Raw genomic sequence first — 13,669 nt, 5'->3', positions numbered from 1 at the left:
ACTTTATCCAAGCTAACCAGGGGACCTAATGGACCTGTGGCTCGAAGTTCCAACGGTACATGAATAGCTGACTAAACTCTTTAGCACGAGATCCATCATCCGTTAACTGTCAGGTATTCCACTAAAGACCAACAGCTGAACTCTTCCTACCACAGATATATTTCTGTGTCCATCGGATAACTAACCACGAGTACGATGACCCTTCACAAATGCTCAAAAGTACAGCTGGACCAAATTACCGTTATGCCCCTGTAGTTACATCTCACTCCTTAAGTACCACTGATTCCTCAAATGAAAAATACAACATAGTCCAACTATTTGTGAACACCTCTCAGGGCAAGAGAAGGTGTGTGACGCCACATCGTTCAAGCCCCGGAATCAGCCCTTAAAATGGTAGGTTTGAATCGGCGACCTGGCCACTCGCACCCATACAAATCAAAGGACCACCCTCAATGGCAAGAGTTCCCAACTCACTCAGAATTGAGGTCATGTTACCTATGGTCATCCTAGTGAAGTGAAGTCTCTGTCATGAACGGTGTCATATAACGAGACGTTAACACTTCGTGGTCAGGTCTTATATAAACTTTTTGTATAAGACGCCCCCACTCGCATGTCCTCAACACGAATGATCAGGATCAGACCATCTGTGACAAGTCACAACACTTATAACCATTCCACAAAGCGGGCCGCGTCTGTAGCGTTACCAGGATAAGGTTTCCCTCCTTTATCCATATACTACAGACCATTTTGGTTATCACTCAAGACATGATCCACTTGTATGTCACCACATACATGCTTGAGTCACATACAGATAACCAGGTATTTTATGTTTATTGATTTGTGGTAAAGCAAATAAAACAATTAACCGAGCAATAATACAAGATGTGAAGTAAACATTTTATGTTTGTTTGGCCTTAGCGGCAGCCACTGTGTTTGAGATTGCATGTTGTCATCAGATTTTTAAATAGTATTAGTAAGCAGTAAGTGTCAGCAAAAGGGTTGATAACTGTTGCAATCATGTCCTTACCTGGGCTAAGATAGTAGTCTAGGAGGGGGTGTGACAATTTGAGGGATTTCTAATCGATTATGGAGGAAATGATGCTCAAATTCTAAGGTAAGAAAAAGTTAATATGTTTATGATCATTCCTTTAAAAAGAGTTTAGTTAGTCGTATGCTGAAATTAAAGTTATGAAATCTGAAAGTTTGAATTTGGAATGGTGTTGTGGATAAATAAGCAAGCAACTGCATAGGAAGAACAAGCAGGTAACTGACTCATTGTTTCTATGCGTTAACGCATACAACATAGCCAATCCCAAAGGAAATCTGAGCACATTGCATAATGAATGTACGTCGCATAGACTGAGAAATGTTTCAGTGCTTATCGAACACCTTAATAAAGGATTCTCAATTATTAGCCAAGTTAAAAGGTAGGATGGTTAAAGATAGTCTATGCATTAAGGATGGTTTTGATGCATCAAGCTTATGATGTGATGACTATTAGTATGCAGTAAAGATAAGCTATGTGTTAAACTCAAAAGGGAGCTAAGTATCTCTTGATATAACCAGATCAAGATGGCCAAGGAAGATAGAGAGAAAACGGTGTTTATCACCATATCAGATAAAAGGATACGTTCTGTTACATGATGATGTCGTTTTGTTTATACCCAAGGACCTTTGCTTTTCAGGGCAAACGCAAATAGGAGAGGCATATAACCCCTATGATAAGTAGCTTAAGATAGTCAATGACAAGTTTTAATAAATGTTTTCTAACACAAGTTTTATGAATGATTCCCGACGCATAGGCATTTCATATGAAGTTATTATATCATGATTTTCTTCAACACATGCCTTAAAATGGATGTTAATTGCATGATCTATGTTTTTAAATGATAAAGTTATTTAAGAGTTCAGCATGCATTTTCCAGTAAGCCCTTGCCATGTTTTATTGCATGATGAAATTAATCAAGTATATCCCATGTTTTACAAGACACTATGCGTTGATATGAAACCATGAGAATGATTATTTCAAATATGCATATTCTGTATATGTTCTTAAATGTTTAAATGTTTGTGTCTTGTAAAAACCCTACTCCAATGTTGGTACCGAAGGTATGGTAAGGTACCCAGATTACAATGATGTTAGGGATCCTTGAAATTGAAGGTATGGTAAGGTGGTCAGGACCCAATCCAGTTCTACGTGTACATATGACTATGTATCAACGTTGATGAGATTGAGAAAAAGGGCTTTCTCTCAACTAAGGTTAGTAGAGATGGAGCAAAAGGCCTCTCAGACATGTTCAGGCAGTGGAATAGTAGAGTTTCAGAAAGATGCTAATAAATTATTTCAAGTTTTTTCACACAATGTATTTTAGTTCTTTTTTTTAAAAAAAAAAAAAAAAATCTAACTATGATTTTATAAATGTTTCTTGATAAGCATGTTTATTTTAACTATGATTTAAAGTATGTTTTACTTAAGATAGTCATTCACTGGGCTTTCTAGCTCACTCTTTTGAAATGTTTTCCTCCCTAGGTAGCGGTCGACGATCTGAGGCCTAGCAGTTTCGTCAGTCAGTCATTTCTCAGACCCTTAGAAAGATTGCAGTTTAGGTGGCTCATATTGTTTTTGATTGGTTCTTATGTCCATGTCAAAGGGTGGGAAAACAGACTGGAATTTGTGTTGTATTTAAGTTTAGTTCCTAAATCTGTTGCGTATGATAATGTAGATTTTTCTGGTTAATAGTAAATTATATGTTTAAAGTTGTTGCTGAGTTTATGTGTTGAGTTCTAAAGATTTACAAACTGCTAATCAGGTTTAACAGTTGCTGAAATTATAGGTTTCCAGGAGTATGTTGGACAGTAGTTGTCATAAGAGGGATGGTAATTGCTGTCTTCACATCTCTTCTTAGATTAAGAGGGTAATCTGGGGAAGGGTGTGACAGGGGCTGACTAGACAAAAAGGAGAAAATTGAAGGAAGAAATAGAGTTGGTGAAAGATTAAGAGCAGCTGGAATAATTTGTAGGAAAAAAAAACAAGCAACCAAAGAGCCAATAGTTATCAACAATGACGACGAGGTATGTTTTTATTTTTATTTTTAAGTAGTTCTGAACATAAAATTTTGATTACGTATGTAAAATAGGGGGCAAAGGAGGTAATGGTTGGGCGATCAAACATGAAACGTGTAACTCCAAGAAGTAGCACCAAACGAAAGAGAGATGCTTCTACAGTAAAGGTCAATGTTCAACCAAAAAAACCAAAGACAAAGAGTAAGGTCATAACTATTGGTTTCAAAACTTCATGTTAAGGGTTGCAGTTCTTATAGATCTAAACTATTATACAGGATGTTAAAAAAATGACTAAATTGAAAAAGAAAAGGGATAAAAAAAATGTAATAGAAGAAGAAGAGCAAAAGGAAGTAGATGAGGGAAAGGTATGGTAATGTAGATTTTGTGAATGGTTAATTAAAGTGTATTTGTTACAATATTTGCATAATATAATTAATAAAGAAATGAAACCAGATGAGCAAGACAATAATGAGTATGAAGAGGAAGAAGAGAATCTTGAAAAGACATATAAAATATGCAAGATAAAAGCAAAGACAATGAAGATGAAAACTCGTAGAGTCATAGCAAACAACACTATTAGAAAAAGACAATCTAATGGAAAGTCAGATAAGAAGGAAACAAATAAAGGAAAAAAGGTAATCATCTATAGAATGGATATATGTGAGGTATTATTACTTAAATATTTACTGTTAGTTGTAATTATTAGGTAATAACTAGGTCAGAAAAGGGAAAAGACAAAATAATTTGAGGGAAAAAGGGGGAAAAATTGATATAATCGATACACGTGAGGTATTGTTACTTAAATACTCTGTAGTTATATTTACTAGTTGCATATTATAAAGCTTCTACTTATGGTTTATTTCAAATTTGTTAGGATTGTTTATATTTTTTGGATATTATAAGGAGAAATGAACCACTGAAAATAAACTTGCAACCAAATACTTCTGTAATTGATAAAATCAAGGAAAATTTAAATAAGGAGTTACAATAGAGATTTGGAGAAACTATTTTTGGACATTTTTTTTATGTTTCTATTACAAACCAATCTTCTTAACTGTTGTTACATCTGTTGGAATTGATACCTTAAATCTCGTGGGTCCTGTAGTTTGTAATTATAATATACAAACAATTTATTTATTTAATAAAATCTGAGTTATTTTATTCGACATTTAGTAGCATTAACCCACAAAAACCAATAAACTAACATCCAAAGTTATCTTCTGTAGCTTAAATATGTATATAGAGACATATAAGTAAATCATGTTTAAGTGATAACCTAAATGGTCTGTAGTAGTTGGATAAGGTTGGGTACCTTATCCAGGTAATACTATGAATACGACCCACTTTGTAAATGTTACAATTGTTGTAAAGTTATATAAATGATCTAAATTTGATCATTCATGTAGAGATATGTGAGCGGAGGTATTCTATATAAAAGGGTTTGTATAAGATTGAAACACAAATTGAATAGTCTCATTACATTTCACCAGGATGACCATAAGTGACATGACCTGAATCCTGAGTTGAAGGAAATCGGAAGCGAGATTTCCATGAGCAGCGAAACAAGACTATTCAAAATTACAATCATGAATGAACATATACATTTACAGTCAACTTCAAACACGCAGTTATGCAAATAATACAGAAATTACAGCATGAAAATCTCAAAAGTACAGAGGGAAAACTGTACGAATAAATACAGTAGCATCTCCATGCTCTGATGCGCACGACCGCTCGAACAACAGTAACCTCGATCGCCCGATCTACACGACCATAACACTGCACGAACACTTTGCGCTCGTCCTCAACAATCTCCTCAGTCATGAACTCTTCTGCAACACGAACAGCCTCCACAGCACCACGAACGGCCTCCAGAAAACCTCGACAGTGTTGAGGTGAGTCTGACACCACCAACAAGCGACCTTGGTATTCTCGGTGTGAGAATCCAGATGGTGGGCTCTGTTCGGACTTGGTATGAGGTAAACGAACAGAGGAAACAACGATCGCGTACATGACTGGGCAAGTGGGAGATGGCAGAGACCTATCGTATAAGTCGATGCCCAATCGTATAGATAAAGCTATGTGATCGTTTAGTCTATCGTTTAGCTCGGTCTGTCGCCTACAGACTCTACATGATCGTATACCTTGGGCCAGCGATCGTCTAGCAAAACTATGTGATCGTTTAGTAAATACTACACGATCGTTTAACTTGCACCTGCACGATCGTTTAGTTCGCCCAACCGTCGTTTAGTAAATTCGAATTTACTTGACGACTACGTGAGTTCTTTTGCGCAGAAAGAAAACTCAAAATTTTTTTCAAACTTTTGTAAAACTTCCTTTTGAAAATAGGAAACCACTTTTCTTTTAAACTCACGGTTACCATGATCCAATAACCACCCACTTACTTTAGTTATTTAAAGAAAAGTATTAATTATCCAATAATTAATATTATTATAAATATAAATTATAAACCAACTTATCATACTATATTTATAACCTATAGTTTTAATATTTCATCTCATGAAATATATAAACCATAGTTCTTTTTCTATTCCATGGTACTTAATGTAAATCTCATTTACATCAATCCTCTACCAGATGTATCTTATATATCATACCGATTATATCATATATAATCAAAATACCTCTTGTCAATTTGAACATTTCAAATCAACAAAAAGAGCTGATTCTCAACAGAATCCAAGCTACCAAGGGGACCTCATGAACCTGTAGCTCCGAAGCTCCAACGGTACGTGAATAACTGACTAAACTCTTTAGTCATAGGATCCACAATCCGTTAACTCCCGGCACTCCACTAAAGACCAACAACTAAACTCTTCTTACTACAGATATATTATGTGTCCATCTTAACCAATCAGCAGTGCGACATCCCTTCACAGATCACCCATAAGTACAGCTAGGCCAATAACTGTTATGCCTCTATAGTTACATCTATCTCCTTAAGTACCACTGATCCTTCTAATGAACATAAGTCATAGTCTTACTATGACTGAGTCTTCTCTTCCAAAGAGAAGTTGTGGCCACTATGTTCAAGCCCCAGAATCAGCCCTTAAGGGAGCAATCTCTCTACTTATCCTTGATTCAGGAAAGAAGTGAATTCCATCTTGTGGATTAAGTTTCCAGCTCCCAGATCAGACAAGTCCCCAAAATTGTAGGCATGTTAAGTTGGCAATTTAGCCACTCTCACCCATACTAATCAAATGACCGCCCTTAAAGGTAGGAGTTCTCAAAAAACTCAGGATTGAGGTCGTGTCACCTAGGTGAGATGAAAGTTTCTAGTATCAATAGCGTTATATACAGAGTCTAGTCATCTCATGGTCCAGGTCTTATACAAACTATTTGTATAGGACACCCTCACTCCACGTCTCCACATGAATGGTCATGATCTACCATTTGTAGTAGTTTACAACATTTGCAAACCTCTACAAAGTGGGCTATATCCGTAGTGTCACAAGGATCAGGTATCTCACCTTAATCCTTATACTACAGACCGATTTAGGTTATCACTTAAGGCATGATCCACTTGTATATCACATATACATGCTTAGCTTCACATAAGATAACCAAGGAGCTTTGTTTATTGGATATGAGTAAATGCCAAAATTAAATAACACTTATATTATTCATTGAACAATGTGCATCTTTACAAAATAACGAGACTCCGGGAGAATTAGGACACCAATCCCAACATGAGTGAGTTGTGAACTCCTGACTATGAACACAGTCTTTTGATTTGCATGGGTGAGAGTGGCCAGATCGTCGACTCAATATGCCTACCATTTGGGGATTCATCTGATTGGGGAGCTGGGAAGACAACTACACAAGACAGAATTCATTCCTTTCCCAATGTCGAGGTAAGTAGATAAATTGCTCTCTTAAGGGATGAATTCGGAGCTTGAACTGTTGGTATTGGTGTCCTAATTCTCTCGGAGTCTCGTTGTTTTGTAAAGATACACATAGTTCAATGAATAAAATAAATATTATTTAATTCTGCCATTTACTCATATCCAATAAACAAAGCTCTTTGGTTATCTTATGTGAACTTAAGCATGTATATGTGATATACAAGTGGATCATGCCTTAAGTGATAACCTAAATCGGTCTATAGTATAAGGATTAAGGTGGGATACCTGATCCTGGTGACACTACAGATACGGCCCGCTTTGTAGATTTTTGTAAGTGTTGTAAACTACTACATATGGTAGATCCTAACCATTCATGTGGAGATGTGGAGTGGGGGTGTCCTATACAAAGAGTTTGTATAAGACCTAGACCACGAGATGACTAGAGTCTGTATATAACGTCGTTGATATTAGAGACTTACATCTAACCTAAACAACCATAGGTGACACGACCTCAATCCTGAGTGTTTTGGGAACTTCTGCCTTTGAAGGCGGTCCTTTGATTAGTATGGGTGAAAGTGGCAAGATTGCCAACTCAACATGCCTACCTTTTTGGGGACTTGTTTGATCTGAAAGCTGGGAACTCAATCCACAACATATAAGAAGAGTCCAGCTGTCGGTCTTTAGTAGAGTGCCTGGCAGTTAATGGATGGTGGATCCCATGACTAAAGAGATTAGTCAGTTATTCACATACTGTTGGAGCTTCAAGCTACATGTCCATGAGGTCCCCTTAGTAGCTCAATAGATTCAGTTGAGGATCAGTTCTTGGTGTTAATTTGAAATGTTCAAATTGACAAGAGGTTTTTTTTATTATAAATGATATAATCAGTATGATGTATGAGATACATCTAATGGAGGATTGATATAAATGAGATTTACATTAAGTACCATGGCATAGAAAAAGAACTATGGTTTATATGTTTCATGAGATGAAATATTAAAACTATAGGTTATAAATATAGTATGATAAGTTGGTTATCATTTATGTTTATAATAATATTAATTATTAGATAATTAATTCTTTTTCTTTTAAATAACCAAAGTAGTGGGTGGTTATTAGATCATGGTAACCGTGAGTTTAAAAGGAAAATGGTTTCCTATTTTCAAGAAGGTTTTATAAAACGATTGAAAAAAGGTTTTGACTTTTCTCTCCGTGCAAAAGAAACTCACGAAGTCGTCAAGTAAATTTGGATTTACTAAACGATGGCTGGGTAAGCTAAACGATCGTGCAGAGTAGAGCTAAACGATGTGTAGTATTTACTAAACAATCACATAGTTTTGCTAGAAGATAGCTGGCCCAAAGTAAACGATCGTGTAGAGTCTGTAAGCGATAGACCGAGCTAAACGATGAACTAAACGATCACAAAACTTTTGCTAGACGATCGCTTAGCTTTATCTAAACGATTGGGCATCAACCTATACGATAGGTCTCCGTCATCTCCCACTTACCCAGTCGTGTACGCGCTCGGTGTTTTCCTCCTTTGCCTGCCTTATACCAAGTCCGAACAGAGCCCACCCTCTGGATTCTCATACCGAAATACCAAGGTCGTCTTGTTGGTGGTGTTAGACTCAACTCGACATCGTCGAGGTTTTGTGGAGGTCGTTCGTGGTGTTGCGGAGGAGTTCGTGACCGAGGACATCGTTGAGGACGAGCGCGAAGTGTTCGGGAGATGTTCGTGCTGTGTTTCGGTCGTGTAGATCGAGCACTCGTGGTTGCTGTTGTTCGATCAGAGTCGGGCAAAGAAGCGTGGAGACGCATCCTCATATGTGCGTAGAATTTGATCTCTGTTCATTTGAGTTTATTCATGCTGTAATTTCTCTATATGAATTGTATAACTGTTTGTATTGAAGTCAACTGTAAATATATGTTTATTCATGATTGTAATTTGGAATAGTCTTGTTCCGCTGTTCATGGAAATCTCGCTTTCGATTTCCTTCAATTGGTATCAGATCCAGGTTCTCTGATATTCCAAATTACATATCTGAATTGAATGCATTTTTCAGTCGCGGTGGGTTTCTGCATTTGTGGTTAACCATTTTCTGCATTTGTGGATGATTTGATGAGCGTTTCGAGTTTAAATTTCCTTTTTGTTAAAGCTTTCGGTACTACAAAGTGTTAATTGTAAGGGCCCCTGTGTTTTTGGGCGAAATTAAATAGCATTTAAGTCTGTAATTCGAAAAGTTTGAGTTCATCGAGTCGTTCGTGATGAAGCTTTGGTGCATGACGATGCAGTTCTCAACGAAGAAGAAGATCGAGCATTGGTCGGATCGTGTAGCCTCAGGTAAACAATCGTTGGGATTTAACTAAGCGATCGTTTAGACGTTTTTTCTAAACGATCGTGTAGTATTTTCTAATCAATCGTTTAGCTAATGCTAGGCGATGGGGTAAATCGTTTACCATATCGCGTGGCGTTTGTTGCGTGATCGCGTAGGCGCTGGAGATAGACGATTGTAGTGGGAGCATGCGATGCTCATCATTTAGTAGAAGGCGCGTGCTAGACGATCGCGTAGTTAGCAAGCTTCATCGCTTAGTTACTACCTATGGGATCGCGTGTATGCGATACGGAGACGCTAGCTAAGCGATTGCTTAGGTGATGGTACTTCACGGTATCATAGTCGCTTAGACGATCACGGAAGGCAGGCGTTTTGCGGAGTGCGCTAAGCGATCATGTACTTTAGGCTTCATCGCTTAGTAAAGGTACACGATCATGTAGTATTAACTAAACGATTGTTTGGATTTTTCTAGACAATCATATAGTAAATGCTAAATGATCGTTTAACTCTAGAGCACTTGTAGGCAATAGAACGAAGTGTTTGTTTTATCGGGTAGACGATCACGAGGTGCTTAGTACACGATGGTAGAAGAAGCGATGCTTTGCCGAGCAATTCAAGACCCGGTTCACCTGTTTGAACCGGAGACTCCTTGTCTTTGTAATTGTTAGCATTCCTTTTTGTGTTTTAAGGAAATTTTACCCAGTTCATCAACTTTGATTGCTTATACATGTGATGTATGGTGCTTATATACCAAAGTGTTTGTCATATAGTTAAAAACCCACCTTAGGTTGTGCAATTACTCATGCATCATGTATTATAAATGTTATAATCTTGCATAAAGAAATTACTTGAAAGCATGTGCACGTATCATGTAATATAAGAGTTATATTTTGCATGCATTAAGCATTATCATGCATCATCCTTTTATTATAAGAGTTATAGTCTAAGGGTGAATAGAAGCATGTTTTGCTTGTTTCATCGCAGTTTTGTATGTGTTATATAAAAGAAGTAGCAATGAATGGACAATGCATTAAGCATGACACTTAGGTTGTTTATAAGCGCATGTGTTAGCTTCGTATTGTGGTTGTTGTTTCTGTTTATAGGGTGAACACAAGCTTTTTTAAAAGAGTTTTAAAATTGGATTGAGATAGACCTAAGTTCAGTGGTTCTAAAGAGTTTAGTAACCTAGATTAATCTTTTAAAATCGATTTAATAGAATTAAATTAGTTGGAATAAAAGATTAAATTTTTTGTAAACCTATCTATAAGGGATGTTTTGTCTAAGGCGGATTCTGGCTAGGCTGGGGTTCTTAACTTGACGGAAACGTAACACCCCTACTTGGGAACCTACCTGGAAAGGTGAATTAGATAGATTTTCAACAAGAATGCGACGTTTTGGTCAAAGATTCTGTTAAAGAGTTTAATAAGTGATGATCAAAAGTTGTTTCACTATCCAAGGTAAAAGTCACTTTTGGGAAAACCTAAAATTCACTTAGTTAAAATCCTTAGCCGTGTTTTTCTAAGTAAGCTAAACCCTAGTTTATAAAATACTCAATGGGAGGAAGAGGCGTATCAAATATGTCTATGATTCCACTCACGTTTCTTCCTGTATGTTCACACCTAAGATTCATGCTTCGCCTCGAGATGCCCAGAATGCATCCCCCTTCAGATGATGTTTGCATGAGTCAATATCAAGGTGGATGGAGAGAGTATTTATAGTAAGTGGGTGAAGGGTATGTGTCAACACGTCCTATGGCCTCTGTCATTGGTTCACACCGTGAGATCATTCTGTATTCCCTCATGTCGCCTTCGGAGCGTCCCCCTTCGGATGGGTTTTGTACAGTTGGTCAATATCAAGGTGAACTTCAGAAATGGATAGGGTCGCATTAGGTTGTTCCCCAATCGAATTTTTTCCCTTCAGATTGGCCTTTTGGGACGGACCTTTAGAGCTTAAAATGGCGGGTCACACTTACGGAAGACTGTTAAGTAAGTTAATGATCACTTGGCCAAATCAATGATGGCTTGTCGTTATAGGAACAAGAGTTGTTCTGGTATTAATGACTGGTTGAGAACTTCTCAATTCAGAGGAGGGATAACTGACCTCCCTTCGGGGGCTTTTGTCCTAAACCTTTGAAGTGTCATTGCGAAACTAGATGTCACTGGGGTTCATGTTAGTTTTGCTAAAACCTTATTGGATGTTGTTTTGTTTTACAACGGTTATTTGCTTAAAACCTAGCGTGGGTCAATGTGTTTTCCTTTTCAGCAACTCGTTAGTATTTTCGTTTAAAGCTTTTAAAAATGACCGACTACTTACAGTGGAAAGAATCGTGTGAAACGAATTTCGTGGCAAACGACCTCCATCCCACTACTCTCCAAAAGAGAAGACAAGACAATAAATATGATTTATTGGTCTAGGAGACGTGTCTGGTAGAGAATGATGATTCTGCCTGGATCCTCGATTCAGGTACTACCAATCATGTCAGTTCCTCTTACCAAGGATTTAGTTCCTAGCAAACATTTCCATAAGGAGAGATGACTCTTCGAGTCGATATTGGTGAGGTTGTTTAAGCTGTTGCTGTAGGCAGGCTGAAGTTATTTGTTGACAAAAAACGTTATCTGTCACTGGATAATGTTTTTGTAATTCCTCATATTACGAGGAACTTAGTCTTGGTTTCTTGTCTCATTGAACAAGGCTATACCATCTCCTTTTTTAGAATAAAGTGTTTATTTTCAAGAATGGAATGGAGATTGGTTATGGTTCAATGGAAAATAACTTATATGTATTAAGGCTGTTAGTCATAAAAGCCTTGTTTAATACTAAAATGTTCAGTACGACAACAACAGCTAAAAGACCAAAGGTTTCTCCAAAGGACAACGCCCATCTTAGATGACATCAACCTCAATAGGATTGAGAAGTTGGTGAAAAGTGGACTTCTAAAGAGTTTAGAAATAAACTCCTTGCCGGTATGTGAATCATGCCTCAAAGGCAAGATGACCAAATGACCTTTTACTGGAAAAGGTTATAGAGCCAAGAAAGCCTTGAAGCTTATACATTCAGACCTCTGTGGTCCGGTGAATGTTAGAGCTCGAGGTGTGTATGAATATTTCATCTCTTTTGTAGATGATTATTCAAGGTTTGGATATCTCTTCCTAATGCAACGTAAGTTTGAAGCCCTTGACAAGTTCATGGAGAATAAGGCTGAAGTTGAAAACTTGTTAGGTAAGAAGATAAAATTACTACGATCTGATCGTGGTGGAGAGTATATGGATCTCCAATTCCAGAACTATATGATAGAACATGGGATTACGTCCCAACTCTCGGCCCCTGGTACACCTCAGCAGAATGGTGTATCAGAAAAGAGAAACATGGCCTTGTTGGACATGGTTCAGTCTATGATGTGTTATGCTCATCTTCCAGACTCGTTTTGGGTTTATGCAGTGCATATTGCATGTTATATCCTGAACAACGTTCCCTCGAAAAGTGTTTCTGAAACACCTTTTGAGTTATGGAGAGGCCGTAAAAGTAGTTTACGCCACTTCAGGATTTAGGGCTGTCCGGCATATGTGCTAGCGACTAACTGAAAGAAGTTGAAACCGCATTTGAAGGGGTTTTTTTTTTTTTTTTTGTAGGCTACCCTAAGGAAATGAGAGGAGGATACTTCTATGATTTAAGTGAGAACAAAGTGTTTGCTTCCACTAATGCTATCTTCTTGGAATAAGATCACAGGAGGGATCATAAGCCACGAAGTAAGCTCGTTTTACGTGAGATCTCAAGTGAGACTGAGACTACTGAGAGTTTAACAAGAGTTGTTGAATAGGCCGACAGATCAACAAGAGTTGTTGAGGTCGAGACGTCTAGTCAACCAGCTCAAGAGTTGAGATTTCCTCGACATAGTGGGAGGGTTATAAACCCACTAGATCGCTACATGGGTTTGACTAAAGCCCAAAAACGTCATCACGAATGATGGGGTCGAGGATCCGTTGTCTTTTAAGAAAGCAATGCAGGATGTTGACAAAGATGAATGGGTTAAGGCCATGAATCAGGAAATGGAGTCTATGTACTTCAATAACGTCTAAGAGCTTGTTGATCCACTTGATGGGGTAAGACCTATTGGGTGTAAGTGGATCTATAAGCGAACGAGAAATGTAAATGGAAAGGTGCAGACCTTTAAGGCTAGACTCGTGGAAAATGGTTATACACAGATTGAGGGAGTTGACTATGAGGAAACTTTCTCACCAGTTGTCATGCTAAAGTCTATCCGGATTCTCCTATCTATAGCCACATTTTGTGATTATGAAATATGGAAAATAGACATCAAGACTGCCTTTCTGAATGGTAGTCTTAGGAAACCATATATGACTCAACCAGACGGGTTCATAGTTCCAGATCAAGAGCAAAGAGTTTGCAAG

The sequence above is a fragment of the Benincasa hispida genome, chromosome 5 (genome assembly GCF_009727055.1).
Source record: "Benincasa hispida cultivar B227 chromosome 5, ASM972705v1, whole genome shotgun sequence".
Lineage (NCBI taxonomy): Eukaryota > Viridiplantae > Streptophyta > Magnoliopsida > Cucurbitales > Cucurbitaceae > Benincasa > Benincasa hispida.
This window is presented reverse-complemented; position numbering follows the sequence as displayed.